Source organism: Hydra vulgaris, chromosome 04 (genome assembly GCF_038396675.1).
Source record: "Hydra vulgaris chromosome 04, alternate assembly HydraT2T_AEP".
NCBI lineage: Eukaryota > Metazoa > Cnidaria > Hydrozoa > Anthoathecata > Hydridae > Hydra > Hydra vulgaris.
In genome coordinates this window covers 17924479-17940587 of record NC_088923.1, presented here as the reverse complement: position 1 = coordinate 17940587, position 16109 = coordinate 17924479, and the positions used below count along the sequence as shown (strand labels likewise).

Sequence of the window (16109 nt, the reverse complement as noted above, 5' to 3'; positions counted from 1 at the left end):
TAACCAATTTGGTCACTAAAGTAATCACTTATACCACTTAACTTTAATTTAATTTTTAAGATACCCTCTTTTTTTTTATTTTTTTCTAATTACAATAGTTATAAATTTTAGAACATTACAGAAGCTCAAATGAAACAAAAAAAATATTACGATAAAAGAGTTTCAAAAAATATCAAATCTAATGAAGAATGCATTGAAATTGGGGACAAAGTTTTGTTACTTGATATTAGAGGGAGGAGAAGCAAAGGCGCAGCTCAAGCCACGGTTTAAAGGACCTTATGAAGTAAGCAATATTACAAAATGTGGAAATTACAAACTGAGCAGTAATAAAGTTATTATAAAAGGAACCCACAAAAGAGCCCATGTTAAGAAATTTCTCGAAGGCATTTGTGATGAAGGTATGCGCACAACTTATATACAAGTTTTCCAATAACTACTTTTTTTAACTTTTAAAAAGAAAGCTAAAGAGTTTCATGAATATTATTGCTAAACAACCAATTTTTTCTAATTTGAAAGACTTTTGTACCTTCTACTTTAGAAACAACAAAAAATGAAATAGAAATCAAAAAAAACATTCATTGGTGGAAAGCATAAAGGGTAAATAGTAACAACAGATTTTCTGTTTATGTTTCAACTTTTGGTCTGCTTAAGCATTTTTTTCCATATTTTATTTTTTGTTCAATTTTCTAGAAGCAAATAAGGCAGAGCAGATAATTAAAAGCTTTGTAGTTAAAGATAGTGAAGGTATGTCTTAAAAAATTATTCACATTTATATTTGTTATCTTTTTATTTTAATTTCTATCCAATTTTTTAGAGGCAAATAAGGCAGAGGAGACAATAAATAGCTTTCTAGTTAAAGATAGTGAAGGTATGTAATAAAAAACTACCTTTTTTTTTATAAGTGTTAACGTTTTATTTAATGTATGGTTTGTTTTGTAGAGGAGGCAGATTCAATAAAAAGCTTCGTAGTTAATGACAGTGAAGGTATGTATTAAATAATTACAGTTTCATTTATATTTGTTATCCTATCATTTTATATTTATGTTCAATTTTATAGACGAGACAAATAAGGCAGAGGAGACAATAAAAAGCTCTGTCGTTGAAGATAGTGAAGGTATGTATTAAAAAATTTTCTTCAAATACCTTCATGTTGGCTTTTTATTTTAATTTGTGTGCAATTTTCTAGATGTTTTATACAAAAAAAAGCTGCATAGTTGAAGATAGTGAAAGGTATATATTATTCAGTGGCGCACTAGTAAACTGAAGATTTCTATGTAAACTTACCTAAATAAAATCAATTTTAAACATTATCCCTACCCGGTGAAAAAATAGAAGGTCTAAAAATTTATAACATTATGTTATCTTCTGTAAATGTAATACTGTCGTTATTTTATTTGATGAATCTGTGCTTGAATAATTAATTATTATTACATTTTATTAATAGGTCAATAATACAATATCTCCGTATTGTAAACCCTGTAAAAGCCATTATGGGTATATATCCAGATTTAGGTGGCTGCAAGATATATGATTATTCATTACAAGACACTTTAAACGAATGTCTCAGTGACGAAGTTGTTTATATTTATCTAAAACTACTAGTAAACAGTAAAAAAAAAGTATGATTAATGAATATACTTCAAAATTGAATTTTTGTACAAAACAAACAGTATTAATAATTTGTCTTTATTTTAAATTAAAAAAATTTTAATTTAAATATAAAACAATAAATTGAATGTCATTCCATTTATTAATGCTGTGAAGAATCGAATCGAAGTATTGTCACCAGCTGGGTTGCTCTCACTGGACGAGTTGCCAATTAATACTGATTTAATACAAAGACGGCATGAGGTAATCACAAACTTTATTAAAAAATAGTGCAAATAATTAATGATAGTTATTAATTAAATTATATATAAATATATATATGTGTATATATATATATATATATATATATATATATATATATATATATATATATATATATATATATATATATATATATATATATATATATATATATATATATATATATATATAATTTAATTAATACAAATTTATTTACCGAAAGAGCTCTTTAAATTAGAAATGTTAATATGCTGCATGGTGGCAAAATTCCATTGGACGCTGGCTGTATGTAAAATAGTTTTTTGAAATAGTTAACTTCTTTGAGTTCAAGAAACCTAATTTTCAGTAAGCTTTTTTACAGGGAACCAAAGAAAGTTAAAATTTAACATTGAAACTTACTTCTGTTTTAGATAATTAAACCAGATGATAAAACCATTCATTATATAAACCCTATGGGAGAGCCGATTAATTCCATAAAAAAAGAAGAATCCAAATGGAAGTATGATGACTTTTTAATCTAGTGATTGGTATCTCAAAATTTTGTTTTTACATCTTTTATAATTTTTCTACTATTATACTTCAGTCGTTACTTACAACAGAGATATGGTATTATTGAAAAGTTTAAAATATTAACATCGCCACATGCTAAACAAGCTGACAGTATATCATGCGGAGTATTTTGCCTTAAGGTAACATTATTTAACTAAACGAAAAAATGATATATTTTATATAATATTGTTTTTATTCTTATATTATTATTATCATTATGTCAACAAGTAACCTTGGCATTTACAACATCATCAGTTGAGTTTCAAAATGTGTGTGAATTTTCTCACTTGTGATATATATATATATATATATATATATATATATATATATATATATATATATATATATATATATATATATATATATATATATATATATGCAGACCTATTTTAGTTTGCTGAAAATTATATAAATGGAGAAGAATTGGTGACCTGTAATAAAATATCACATCCTCCTAAAATATCACATCCCCCATAGAAAAACCGAAATCGAGAATGCGTTTTCAAGTTATTGCACTTAGAAGTGTATCTAGTACGTCCGAAATATTTATTATCTACAAAAACAATAAAATTAAAAGCGCAACGATCAAGATTCATAAAGTGGTTTGTAAATAATATACTACAAATGAAGTTAGCATTAAATGGTAATATATTTTAAATTCATAGTTATGAAATTTTGATCTTAATATATTGCGTGACAATAATTATATAGATTACACATGGGGGATGTGATATTTTAGATACCAAATACTAATACTTTGCAGTATTTTAAATGTTGCATAGGGGTATGTAATATTTTAGAAGCCTGAATAAGGGGGATGAGATATTTTACGTAGGAATTTCAGCTTCTTATTGTGATATATATACAGATTACACATGTGGGATGTGATATTTTAGATACCAAATACTAATACTTTGCAGTATTTTAAATGTTGCATAGGGGGATGTAATATTTTAGAAGCCGGAATAAGGGGGATGAGATATTTTATGTAGGAATTTCAGCTTCTTATTGTGATATATATACAGATTACACATGGGGGATGTGATATTTTAGATACCAAATAGTAATACTTTGCAGTATTTTAAATGTTGCATAGGGGGATGTAATATTTTAGAAGCCTGAATAAGGGGGATGAGATATTTTACGTAGGAATTTCAGCTTCTTATTGTGATATATATACAGATTACACATGTGGGATGTGATATTTTAGATACCAAATACTAATACTTTGCAGTATTTTAAATGTTGCATAGCTGTAGTAAAATATCTTATCCCCCTTATTCAGGCTTCTAAAATATTACATCCCCCTATGTAACCTTTTAAATACTGCAAAGTATTAGTATTTCGTATCTAAAATATCACATCCCCCATGTGCAATCTGTATATATATCACAATAAGAAGCTGAAATTCCTACGTAAAATATCACATCCCCCTAATTTAGGCTTCTAAAATATTACATACCCCTATGTTACTATTTAAATACTGCAAGGTATTAGTATTTCGTATCTAAAATATCACATCCCCCATGTGCAATCTCTATATATATCACAATAAGAAGCTGAAATTCCTACGTAAAATATCACATCCCCCTTATTTAGGCTTCTAAAATATTAATAACCCCTATGTTACTATTTAAATACTGCAAGGTATTAGTATTTGGTATCTAAAATATCATATCCCCCATGTGTAATCTGTATATATATCACAATAAGAAGCTGAAATTCCTACGTAAAATATCTTATCCCCCTTATTCAGGCTTCTAAAATATTACATCCCCCTATGCAACATTTAAAATACTGCAAAGTATTACTATTTCGTATCTAAAATATCACATCCCCCATGTGCAATCTGTATATATATCACAATGAGAAGCTGAAATTCCTACGTAAAATATCACATCCCCCTTATTTAGGCTTCTAAAATATTACATACCCCTATGTTACTATTTAAATACTGCAAGGTATTAGTATTTCGTATCTAAAATATCACATCCTCCATGTGCAATCTGTATATATATCACAATAAGAAGCTGAAATTCCTACGTAAAATATTACACCCCCCTTATTTAGGCTTCTAAAATATTACATACCCCTATGTTACTATTTAAATACTGCAAGGTATTAGTATTTGGTATCTAAAATATCATATCCCCCATGTGTAATCTGTATATATATCACAATAAGAAGCTGAAATTCCTACGTAAAATATTACACCCCCCTTATTTAGGCTTCTAAAATATTACATACCCCTATGTTACTATTTAAATACTGCAAGGTATTAGTATTTGGTATCTAAAATATCATATCCCCCATGTGTAATCTGTATATATATCACAATAAGAAGCTGAAATTCCTACGTAAAATATCTTATCCCCCTTATTCAGGCTTCTAAAATATTACATCCCCCTATGCAACATTTAAAATACTGCAAAGTATTAGTATTTGGTATCTAAAATATCACATCCCCCATGTGTAATCTGTATATATATCACAATAAGAAGCTGAAATTCCTATGTAAAATATCTTATCCCCCTTTATTCAGGCTTCTAAAATATTACATCCCCCTTTGCAACATTTAAAATACTGCAAAGTATTACTATTTGGTATCTAAAATATCACATAATAAATATACCAAATACTAATACTTTTTCATTATTTTAAATGTTGGCATAGGGGGATGTAACATTTTTATGCTTGTATTTTTATGTGTTAGTGCATAAACATTTAAGGAAAAGAAATAAATACTGTTTGTCATTGTTGTTTCTTTTTTTGTATGTTTAAAAATTTAAGGAGAGAGGGCTAGAAAATATTTGGAATCTTTTATTAAATAAAAGAAGCTTCTTTATTTCCCCAATGCAGTAACAATTTTAGAATATGATTAAATTAACATTTTATTTTGTGGGTGGTATGAGAGAAGGTGCCTCTGATTCTTGAATCATTTTTGAACCTTCTCAAGTCCAGTTTAGAAATCGATTTATATATATATTTATAATGATAAATGTAAAATCATTGTGAATTTTTTTATTAAGAAACATTAAATACCAATGTGTAATGATAAAGAATACTGTACCAATACTGTATGTGCATTGTAGTATATTTATAGTACTGTATAATATTATGGAAAAGACGAACATAAAAAATTTGGGAATTGCGATTATTTACTGTTAACTAATTTGAAATCAAAACAGCATGTTGATTATTGTTGTTTTAAGCCCACTGCGACATCGAAATGCTTTCGCGAATATTTTAATCATTTCGACAACAAAACAATTGAGCAATAATAAAAAATTTCTATTTGTACACACTAATAATATTTGGTTTCTTTATTTACTAATGATACAAATGCTTTACACCGTGTCCCACATTGTACGACGAGGATTTCAACAACAATTAAAAATCGTGCTTATAATGACAGCCAGATAGCGAGGAATTTGACAAGTTTAAAATAAGGATGAAAGCGTGGTGGTTTAATTAAAATGATTAAGTTAGATAATAAAATTGACTATATCGATTGGCATATGAAAGACTTTTTAATTTCAATTCAACGAGTCGAGTACAAACACGTAGCCGTGGTAACAAAATTCCGAACATAAATTGCCGGTAATTATAATATTTGTCAAACAGTTCGACTTGAGCAGTTCAGGAAAGGACTGTGTTTAAGCAAAGTGAAGTGAAATTATATTAGTAAATATTTATTATTTGAGGTTAAAAGTTGAGCGCACAAATTTTTGTTTTGAATACACCTTCGTCTGACGTGTCAGAAACCCAGAGCTATTCAAATTTTATTACGCATAATACTGGTCTCAAAACATCTTTAAAAAACATTGAAAATATTTAAATAATATTTTTTGTACTTTTTTATTCAAAAGTTTCTATTCTACTAATTAAGTATTTTAACTTTTCTTCAACTTAATTTAATCTAAGTAGTTTAATTTTCTACGTGTAATCTTAATACAAAGTAGGCATTGAAATTTATCCCCCTTCTACTACTTGCCTTACCGAGTCACACTTTACCTACCAAGGCTAGTTGTACAGGTTAGTCAACAAAAAGCCTCTCCAGACCACAACATAAGTCACAATCTTTCGGCGAAGCCGTCAGCAACCCTTGCATGTGGAAATAGACGTTTTTAGAAGAAAAAAACATTAGTATTAGAAAATAGAAATATAAGCGTTACAAAGATAGGCATACAGAAAGGAGACAGAACGCTCATTTTAAAAGACAAAACTAAAAGAAAACAATAAATTTCTCTACAAAATAAATGATATTAAATGTTGTGTTTTTTCCGTACGAAAGACATAATTTAGTATAATAAAAGTCAAACGTGTGCAGCACATTTATCGTATATTGTATATGTAGCCAAACTGCTTTCCGTATGAGCCATTAAGACATACTTATTGATTTTCTTACGATTATGTATGTATATAAATAGTCCCTAACTCAAAATATGTAAACAGGTTTGATATACTCATTACAATTTTGAAAAACTTAAAAGTTAAAAATGGAAAAGGTGGAAAAAAACGAACATTACTTTAAAAATATTTTAGCATATTTAACAGAGAGCACTTATCCAGCTGGTTTTCGAAAAGATGAAAAACGAAGTTTGAGAAATGTGTCAAAAAGTTATTGTGTGCTAGGTACTGGTAATAAAAAAAACAAACTAAAATTCAAATATTTCATTGAAATAAATGAAATTAAAAGTATACTTGTTCAATATTTACTATCCTTAGATAACAAGTTGAAGCGTAGAGTAAAGATATGTGGAAACTTATATTATGCGGATATTGTTGTGGATACGGAAGAGCAAAAAAAAATCTTGCTGGAACATGACAGTCCTTTAGGGGGTCATGGTGGCACAAACAAAACAATAATGAAAATAATGGAAAAACATTATTGGCCCAATATTACCGGAGATATTAAAAAATGGGTAAAGTATTTTGCTTTTAAATTTATTTAATTGCATTATTTTTATTTTATTGTCATAGTAAGTTGTAAAACCACTACCATCGGCCTTGGGAAAATAAGATAAAAGGTTAAAAAAGGAATAAAAAAATAACTCTTTTAATAGATAAAACAATGTATTCAATGTCAAACATCGGGTCAACTGCTTTCCGCATCCGAACCTTTACATTCCATAAAGGTAACTTAATAAAGTGTTTTTAAATATCTTTCTAGAATTCGGAATCTTTAATTTAGTATATTATACGAATGTATAATGTATTATGTTTACTTTGTTAAGTTGCATTATGTTGAAATTTTGTGTTTAGACCACAAGAGTTTGGGAAATTATTGGTTTAGACTTCGCCGGACCATTTACTAAAACATCAATGGGTAACAGATACTTCATGAGTTGCACCGATTTATTTTCCAAATGGCCTATTGCTTACGCATTACCAAATAAGGAAGCAATAACGGTAGCAAGAGCGATTATTAATTTAGTTACAACCTTTGGTTTTCCATCCGTCATACTTACTGACAATGGAACTGAGTTTTGCAATGAGGTATTTTTTAATTTTTTTATATAATGCAGACCCGTAGGAACAACATTAGGTCGAATCCTTTAAGGATGAATTAGAATAAAACCTTTTGATTTTGTATAATACAGCATTTACGATAGCAAGTAATAAAAATAATTCATTTTTTTCCGTTATTTAATTAGTTAAACGATGAGGTATATAAGATCTTGGGTATCGAACGACGAAGAACTGCTGTTTATCACCCTCAAACAAATGGACAAGATGAAAATACAAATAAAAATATAAAAAGGTGTGCATTATTTTATCATTGTTTAAGTTCAAAATAAAATAATGATAATAACATCATTATTTTGAAATTACGTTAATTAGAAAAATCAGAAAACTTGTCGACGAAAAAGTCCATTCAGACTGGGATGAGTTTCTCGATATAGTTTTATATCCATTACGAATTGAAAGACAAACGTCTACAAAAGTGTCACCTTTTGAGTTGATGTTTGGTGGTCGTTCACCTGTTTGCAAAAGTGAGTTCAAAGAAGTAAGTATATTTGGATATCATTTTAAGCAATTATATTTACACTCATAATTTAGTATATCAATTCCAGTATGCATTGTTATTTAGGAGGTCGGCATTTTCCCCGCAAATGAAGATGAAGTTAAAGCTGAAATCGAAAAAAATAAAATTCATATTGAAAACTTAACCAATTTGGTCACTAAAGTAATCACTTATACCACTTAACTTTAATTTAATTTTTAAGATACCCTCTTTTTTTTATTTTTTTCTAATTACAATAGTTATAAATTTTAGAACATTACAGAAGCTCAAATGAAACAAAAAAAATATTACGATAAAAGAGTTTCAAAAAATATCAAATCTAATGAAGAATGCATTGAAATTGGGGACAAAGTTTTGTTACTTGATATTAGAGGGAGGAGAAGCAAAGGCGCAGCTTTCAGACCACGGTTTAAAGGACCTTATGAAGTAAGCAATATTACAAAATGTGGAAATTACAAACTGAGCAGTAATAAAGTTATTATAAAAGGAACCCACAAAAGAGCCCATGTTAAGAAATTTCTCGAAGGCATTTGTGATAAAGGTATGCGCACAACTTATATACAAGTTTTCCAATAACTACTTTTTTTAACTTTAAAAAGAAAGCTAAAGAGTTTCATGAATATTATTGCTAAACAACCAATTTTTTCTAATTTGAAAGACTTTTGTACCTTCTACTTTAGAAACAACAAAAAATGAAATAGAAATCAAAAAAAACATTCATTGGTGGAAAGCATAAAGGGTAAATAGTAACAACAGATTTTCTGTTTATGTTTCAACTTTTGGTCTGCTTAAGCATTTTTTTTCCATATTTTATTTTTTGTTCAATTTTCTAGAAGCAAATAAGGCAGAGCAGATAATTAAAAGCTTTGTAGTTAAAGATAGTGAAGGTATGTCTTAAAAAATTACCTTTACATTTATATTTGTTATCTTTTTATTTTAATTTCTATCCAATTTTTTAGAGGCAAATAAGGCAGAGGAGACAATAAATAGCTTTCTAGTTAAAGATAGTGAAGGTATGTAATAAAAAACTACCTTTTTTTTTATAAGTGTTAACGTTTTATTTAATGTATGGTTTGTTTTGTAGAGGAGGCAGATTCAATAAAAAGCTTCGTAGTTAATGACAGTGAAGGTATGTATTAAATAATTACAGTTTCATTTATATTTGTTATCCTATCATTTTATATTTATGTTCAATTTTATAGACGAGACAAATAAGGCAGAGGAGACAATAAAAAGCTCTGTCGTTGAAGATAGTGAAGGTATGTATTAAAAAATTTTCTTCAAATACCTTCATGTTGGCTTTTTATTTTAATTTATGTGCAATTTTCTAGAGATGTTTTATACAAAAAAAAGCTGCATAGTTGAAGATAGTGAAAGGTATATATTATTCAGTGGCGCACTAGTAAACTGAAGATTTCTATGTAAACTTACCTAAATAAAATCAATTTTAAACATTATCCCTACCCGGTGAAAAAATAGAAGGTCTAAAAATTTATAACATTATGTTATCTTCTGTAAATGTAATACTGTCGTTATTTTATTTGATGAATCTGTGCTTGAATAATTAATTATTATTACATTTTATTAATAGGTCAATAATACAATATCTCCGTATTGTAAACCCTGTAAAAGCCATTATGGGTATATATCCAGATTTAGGTGGCTGCAAGATATATGATTATTCATTACAAGACACTTTAAACGAATGTCTCAGTGACGAAGTTGTTTATATTTATCTAAAACTACTAGTAAACAGTAAAAAAAAAGTATGATTAATGAATATACTTCAAAATTGAATTTTTGTACAAAACAAACAGTATTAATAATTTGTCTTTATTTAAATTAAAAAAATTTTAATTTAAATATAAAACAATAAATTGAATGTCATTCCATTTATTAATGCTGTGAAGAATCGAATCGAAGTATTGTCACCAGCTGGGTTGCTCTCACTGGACGAGTTGCCAATTAATACTGATTTAATACAAAGACGGCATGAGGTAATCACAAACTTTTAGCTAAAAAATAGTGCAAATAATTAATGATAGTTATTAATTAAATTATATATAAATATATATATGTGTATATATATATATATATATATATATATATATACATATATATATATATATATATATATATATATATATATATATATATATTTATATATATAATTTAATTAATACAAATTTATTTACAAAGAGCTCTTTAAATTAGAAATGTTAATATGCTGCATGGTGGCAAAATTCCATTGGACGCTGGCTGTATGTAAAATAGTTTTTTGAAATAGTTAACTTCTTTAGTTCAAGAAACCTAATTTTCAGTAAGCTTTTTTACAGGGAACCAAAGTTAAAATTTAACATTGAAACTTACTTCTGTTTTAGATAATTAAACCAGATGATAAAACCATTCATTATATAAACCCTATGTGGGAAAGCCGATTAATTCCATAAAAAAAGAAGAATCCAAATGGAAGTATGATGACTATATAATCTAGTGATTGGTATCTCAAAATTTTGATTTTACATCTTTTATAATTTTTCTACTATTATACTTCAGTCGTTACTTACAACAGAGATATGGTATTATTGAAAAGTTTAAAATATTAACATCGCCACATGCTAAACAAGCTGACAGTATGATACGGAGTATTTTGCCTTAAGGTAACATTATTTAACTAAACGAAAAAATGATATATTTTATATAATATTGTTTTTATTCTTATATTATTATTATCATTATGTCAACAAGTAACCTTGGCATTTACAACATCATCAGTTGAGTTTCAAAATGTGTGTGAATTTTCTCACTTGTGATATATATATATATATATATATATATATATATATATATATATATATATATATATATATATATATATATATATATATATGCAGACCTATTTTAGTTTGCTGAAAATTATATAAATGGAGAAGAATTGGTGACCTGTAATAAAATATCACATCCTCCTAAAATATCACATCCCCCATAGAAAAACCGAAATCGAGAATGCGTTTTCAAGTTATTGCACTTAGAAGTGTATCTAGTACGTCCGAAATATTTATTATCTACAAAAACAATAAAATTAAAAGCGCAACGATCAAGATTCATAAAGTGGTTTGTAAATAATATACTACAAATGAAGTTAGCATTAAATGGTAATATATTTTAAATTCATAGTTATGAAATTTTGATCTTAATATATTGCGTGACAATAATTATATAGATTACACATGGGGGATGTGATATTTTAAATCTAAATACTAATACTTTGCAGTATTTTAAATGTTGCATAGGGGTATGTAATATTTTAGAAGCCTGAATAAGGGGGATGAGATATTTTACGTAGGAATTTCAGCTTCTTATTGTGATATATATACAGATTACACATGTGGGATGTGATATTTTAGATACCAAATACTAATACTTTGCAGTATTTTAAATGTTGCATAGGGGGATGTAATATTTTAGAAGCCGGAATAAGGGGGATGAGATATTTTATGTAGGAATTTCAGCTTCTTATTGTGATATATATACAGATTACACATGGGTGATGTGATATTTTAGATACCAAATAGTAATACTTTGCAGTATTTTAAATGTTGCATAGGGGGATGTAATATTTTAGAAGCCTGAATAAGGGGGATGAGATATTTTACGTAGGAATTTCAGCTTCTTATTGTGATATATATACAGATTACACATGTGGGATGTGATATTTTAGATACCAAATACTAATACTTTGCAGTATTTTAAATGTTGCATAGCTGTAGTAAAATATCTTATCCCCCTTATTCAGGCTTCTAAAATATTACATCCCCCTATGTCACCTTTTAACTACCGCACAGTATGAGTATTTCGTATCAACAATCTCACAGCCCCCTCGTGCAATCTGTATATATAACCCAATAAGAAGCTGAAATTCCTACGTAAAATATCACATCCCCCTAATTTAGGCTTCTAAAATATTACATACCCCTATGTTACTATTTAAATACTGCAAGGTATTAGTATTTCGTATCTAAAATATCACATCCCCCATGTGCAATCTCTATATATATCACAATAAGAAGCTGAAATTCCTACGTAAAATATCACATCCCCCTTATTTAGGCTTCTAAAATATTACATACCCCTATGTTACTATTTAAATACTGCAAGGTATTAGTATTTGGTATCTAAAATATCATATCCCCCATGTGTAATCTGTATATATATCACAATAAGAAGCTGAAATTCCTACGTAAAATATCTTATCCCCCTTATTCAGGCTTCTAAAATATTACATCCCCCTATGCAACATTTAAAATACTGCAAAGTATTACTATTTCGTATCTAAAATATCACATCCCCCATGTGCAATCTGTATATATATCACAATGAGAAGCTGAAATTCCTACGTAAAATATCACATCCCCCTTATTTAGGCTTCTAAAATATTACATACCCCTATGTTACTATTTAAATACTGCAAGGTATTAGTATTTCGTATCTAAAATATCACATCCTCCATGTGCAATCTGTATATATATCACAATAAGAAGCTGAAATTCCTACGTAAAATATTACACCCCCCTTATTTAGGCTTCTAAAATATTACATACCCCTATGTTACTATTTAAATACTGCAAGGTATTAGTATTTGGTATCTAAAATATCATATCCCCCATGTGTAATCTGTATATATATCACAATAAGAAGCTGAAATTCCTACGTAAAATATCTTATCCCCCTTATTCAGGCTTCTAAAATATTACATCCCCCTATGCAACATTTAAAATACTGCAAAGTATTAGTATTTGGTATCTAAAATATCACATCCCCCATGTGTAATCTGTATATATATCACAATAAGAAGCTGAAATTCCTATGTAAAATATCTTATCCCCCTTATTCAGGCTTCTAAAATATTACATCCCCCTATGCAACATTTAAAATACTGCAAAGTATTACTATTTGGTATCTAAAATATCACATAATAAATATACCAAATACTAATACTTTTCATTATTTTAAATGTTACATAGGGAGATGTAATATTTTAGAAGCCTGAATAAGGGGGATAAGATATTTTACGTAGGAATTTCAGCTTCTTATTGTGATATGTATACAGATTACACATGGGGGATGTGATATTTTAGATACCAAATACTAATACTTTGCAGTATTTAAAATATTACATAGGGAGATGAAATATTTTAGAAGCATAGATAGTGATGTGATATTTTACGTAGGAATTTAGGGCTTTTTGTTGTGATAATTAGTCACCACATATACTGAAATAGTGGTAGCACTTTTTTATTTCTTTTAGCTTTGTTGGAATATGTTTAAAAATATATGAAATATATAAGTATACAATTTATGTTTATTTACAAAGCTTATAATAAATTTACAATTTTTTGTATTCTTTATTTTCATTATTTTTTTTAGCTTTTTAATTTTTAATTAAATCTTCTATTAAATTTAGATGCGATTGAGCTAACAATTAAAAAATGCAAAATTGTTCAACCAAGACTTTGAAAAAGCTTTTTAAAATGCATAAGGCTTTGAACAAGTTAATGAGTTCTAAAGATTCAAAAAGAACACAGCTAACACATTTTTATGCTTGTATTTTTATGTGTTAGTGCATAAACATTTAAGGAAAAGAAATAAATACTGTTTGTCATTGTTGTTTCTTTTTTTGTATGTTTAAAAATTTAAGGAGAGAGGGCTAGAAAATATTTGGAATCTTTTATTAAATAAAAGAAGCTTCTTTATTTCCCCAATGCAGTAACAATTTTAGAATATGATTAAATTAACATTTTTTTGTGGGTGGTATGAGAGAAGGTGCCTCTGATTCTTGAATCATTTTTGAACCTTCTCAAGTCCAGTTTAGAAATCGATTTATATATATATTTATAATGATAAATGTAAAATCATTGTGAATTTTTTTATTAAGAAACATTAAATACCAATGTGTAATGATAAAGAATACTGTACCAATACTGTATGTGCATTGTAGTATATTTATAGTACTGTATAATATTATGGAAAAGACGAACATAAAAAATTTGGGAATTGCGATTATTTACTGTTAACTAATTTGAAATCAAAACAGCATGTTGATTATTGTTGTTTTAAGCCCACTGCGACATCGAAATGCTTTCGCGAATATTTTAATCATTTCGACAACAAAACAATTGAGCAATAATAAAAAATTTCTATTTGTACACACTTATAATATTTGGTTTCTTTATTTACTTAATGATACAAATGCTTTACACCGTGTCCCACATTGTACGACGAGGATTTCAACAACAATTAAAAATCGTGCTTATAATGACAGCCAGATAGCGAGGAATTTGACAAGTTTAAAATAAGGATGAAAGCGTGGTGGTTTAATTAAAATGATTAAGTTAGATAATAAAATTGACTATATCGATTGGCATATGAAAGACTTTTTTAATTTCAATTCAACGAGTCGAGTACAAACACGTAGCCGTGGTAACAAAATTCCGAACATAAATTGCCGGTAATTATAATATTTGTCAAACAGTTCGACTTGAGCAGTTCAGGAAAGGACTGTGTTTAGCAAAGTGAAGTGAAATTATATTAGTAAATATTTATTATTTGAGGTTAAAAGTTGAGCGCACAAATTTTTGTTTTGAATACACCTTCGTCTGACGTGTCAGAAACCCAGAGCTATTCAAATTTTATTACGCATAATACTGGTCTCAAAACATCTTTAAAAAACATTGAAAATATTTAAATAATATTTTTGTTACTTTTTTATTCAAAAGTTTCTATTCTACTAATTAAGTATTTTAACTTTTCTTCAACTTAATTTAATCTAAGTAGTTTAATTTTCTACGTGTAATCTTAATACAAAGTAGGCATTGAAATTTATCCCCCTTCTACTACTTGCCTTACCGAGTCACACTTTACCTACCAAGGCTAGTTGTACAGGTTAGTCAACAAAAAGCCTCTCCAGACCACAACATAAGTCACAATCTTTCGGCGAAGCCGGTTTCAGCAACCCTTGCATGTGGAAATAGACGTTTTTAGAAGAAAAAAACATTAGTATTAGAAAATAGAAATATAAGCGTTACAAAGATAGGCATACAGAAAGGAGACAGAACGCTCATTTTAAAAGACAAAACTAAAAGAAAACAATAAATTTCTCTACAAAATAAATGATATTAAATGTTGTGTTTTTTCCGTACGAAAGACATAATTTAGTATAATAAAAGTCAAACGTGTGCAGCACATTTATCGTATATTGTATATGTAGCCAAACTGCTTTCCGTATGAGCCATTAAGACATACTTATTGATTTTCTTACGATTATGTATGTATATAAATAGTCCCTAACTCAAAATATGTAAACAGGTTTGATATACTCATTACAATTTTGAAAAACTTAAAAGTTAAAAATGGAAAAGGTGGAAAAAAACGAACATTACTTTAAAAATATTTTAGCATATTTAACAGAGAGCACTTATCCAGCTGGTTTTCGAAAAGATGAAAAACGAAGTTTGAGAAATGTGTCAAAAAGTTATTGTGTGCTAGGTACTGGTAATAAAAAAAACAAACTAAAATTCAAATATTTCATTGAAATAAATGAAATTAAAAGTATACTTGTTCAATATTTACTATCCTTAGATAACAAGTTGAAGCGTAGAGTAAAGATATGTGGAAACTTATATTA

The 16109-nt window shown here is 27.7% G+C and overlaps 3 long non-coding RNA genes across 4 annotated transcripts; all 3 read left to right on the top strand.

Annotated features, from left to right (window-relative positions):
- The first annotated feature begins 266 nt into the window (after window positions 1-266).
- On the top strand, window positions 267-1146 carry LOC136079013 (uncharacterized). The gene is made up of 6 exons (XR_010637861.1): window positions 267-398; window positions 539-597; window positions 691-744; window positions 815-868; window positions 940-984; window positions 1058-1146. It is a non-coding gene; the product is annotated as an uncharacterized LOC136079013 (long non-coding RNA).
- A 39-nt stretch (window positions 1147-1185) lies between these two features.
- LOC136079012 (uncharacterized) lies at window positions 1186-1855 on the top strand. The gene is made up of 3 exons (XR_010637860.1): window positions 1186-1230; window positions 1445-1619; window positions 1765-1855. It is a non-coding gene; the product is annotated as an uncharacterized LOC136079012 (long non-coding RNA).
- Window positions 1856-8834: 6979 nt separating this feature from the next.
- LOC136079619 (uncharacterized) lies at window positions 8835-10154 on the top strand. 2 transcript variants are annotated; one of them, XR_010638087.1, is made up of 8 exons: window positions 8835-8966; window positions 9106-9164; window positions 9259-9312; window positions 9385-9438; window positions 9510-9554; window positions 9628-9684; window positions 9757-9802; window positions 10017-10092. It is a non-coding gene; the product is annotated as an uncharacterized LOC136079619 (long non-coding RNA). The 2 variants fall into 2 exon arrangements; XR_010638086.1 differs by having other exon boundaries at window positions 9757-10154.
- Window positions 10155-16109: the final 5955 nt, after the last annotated feature.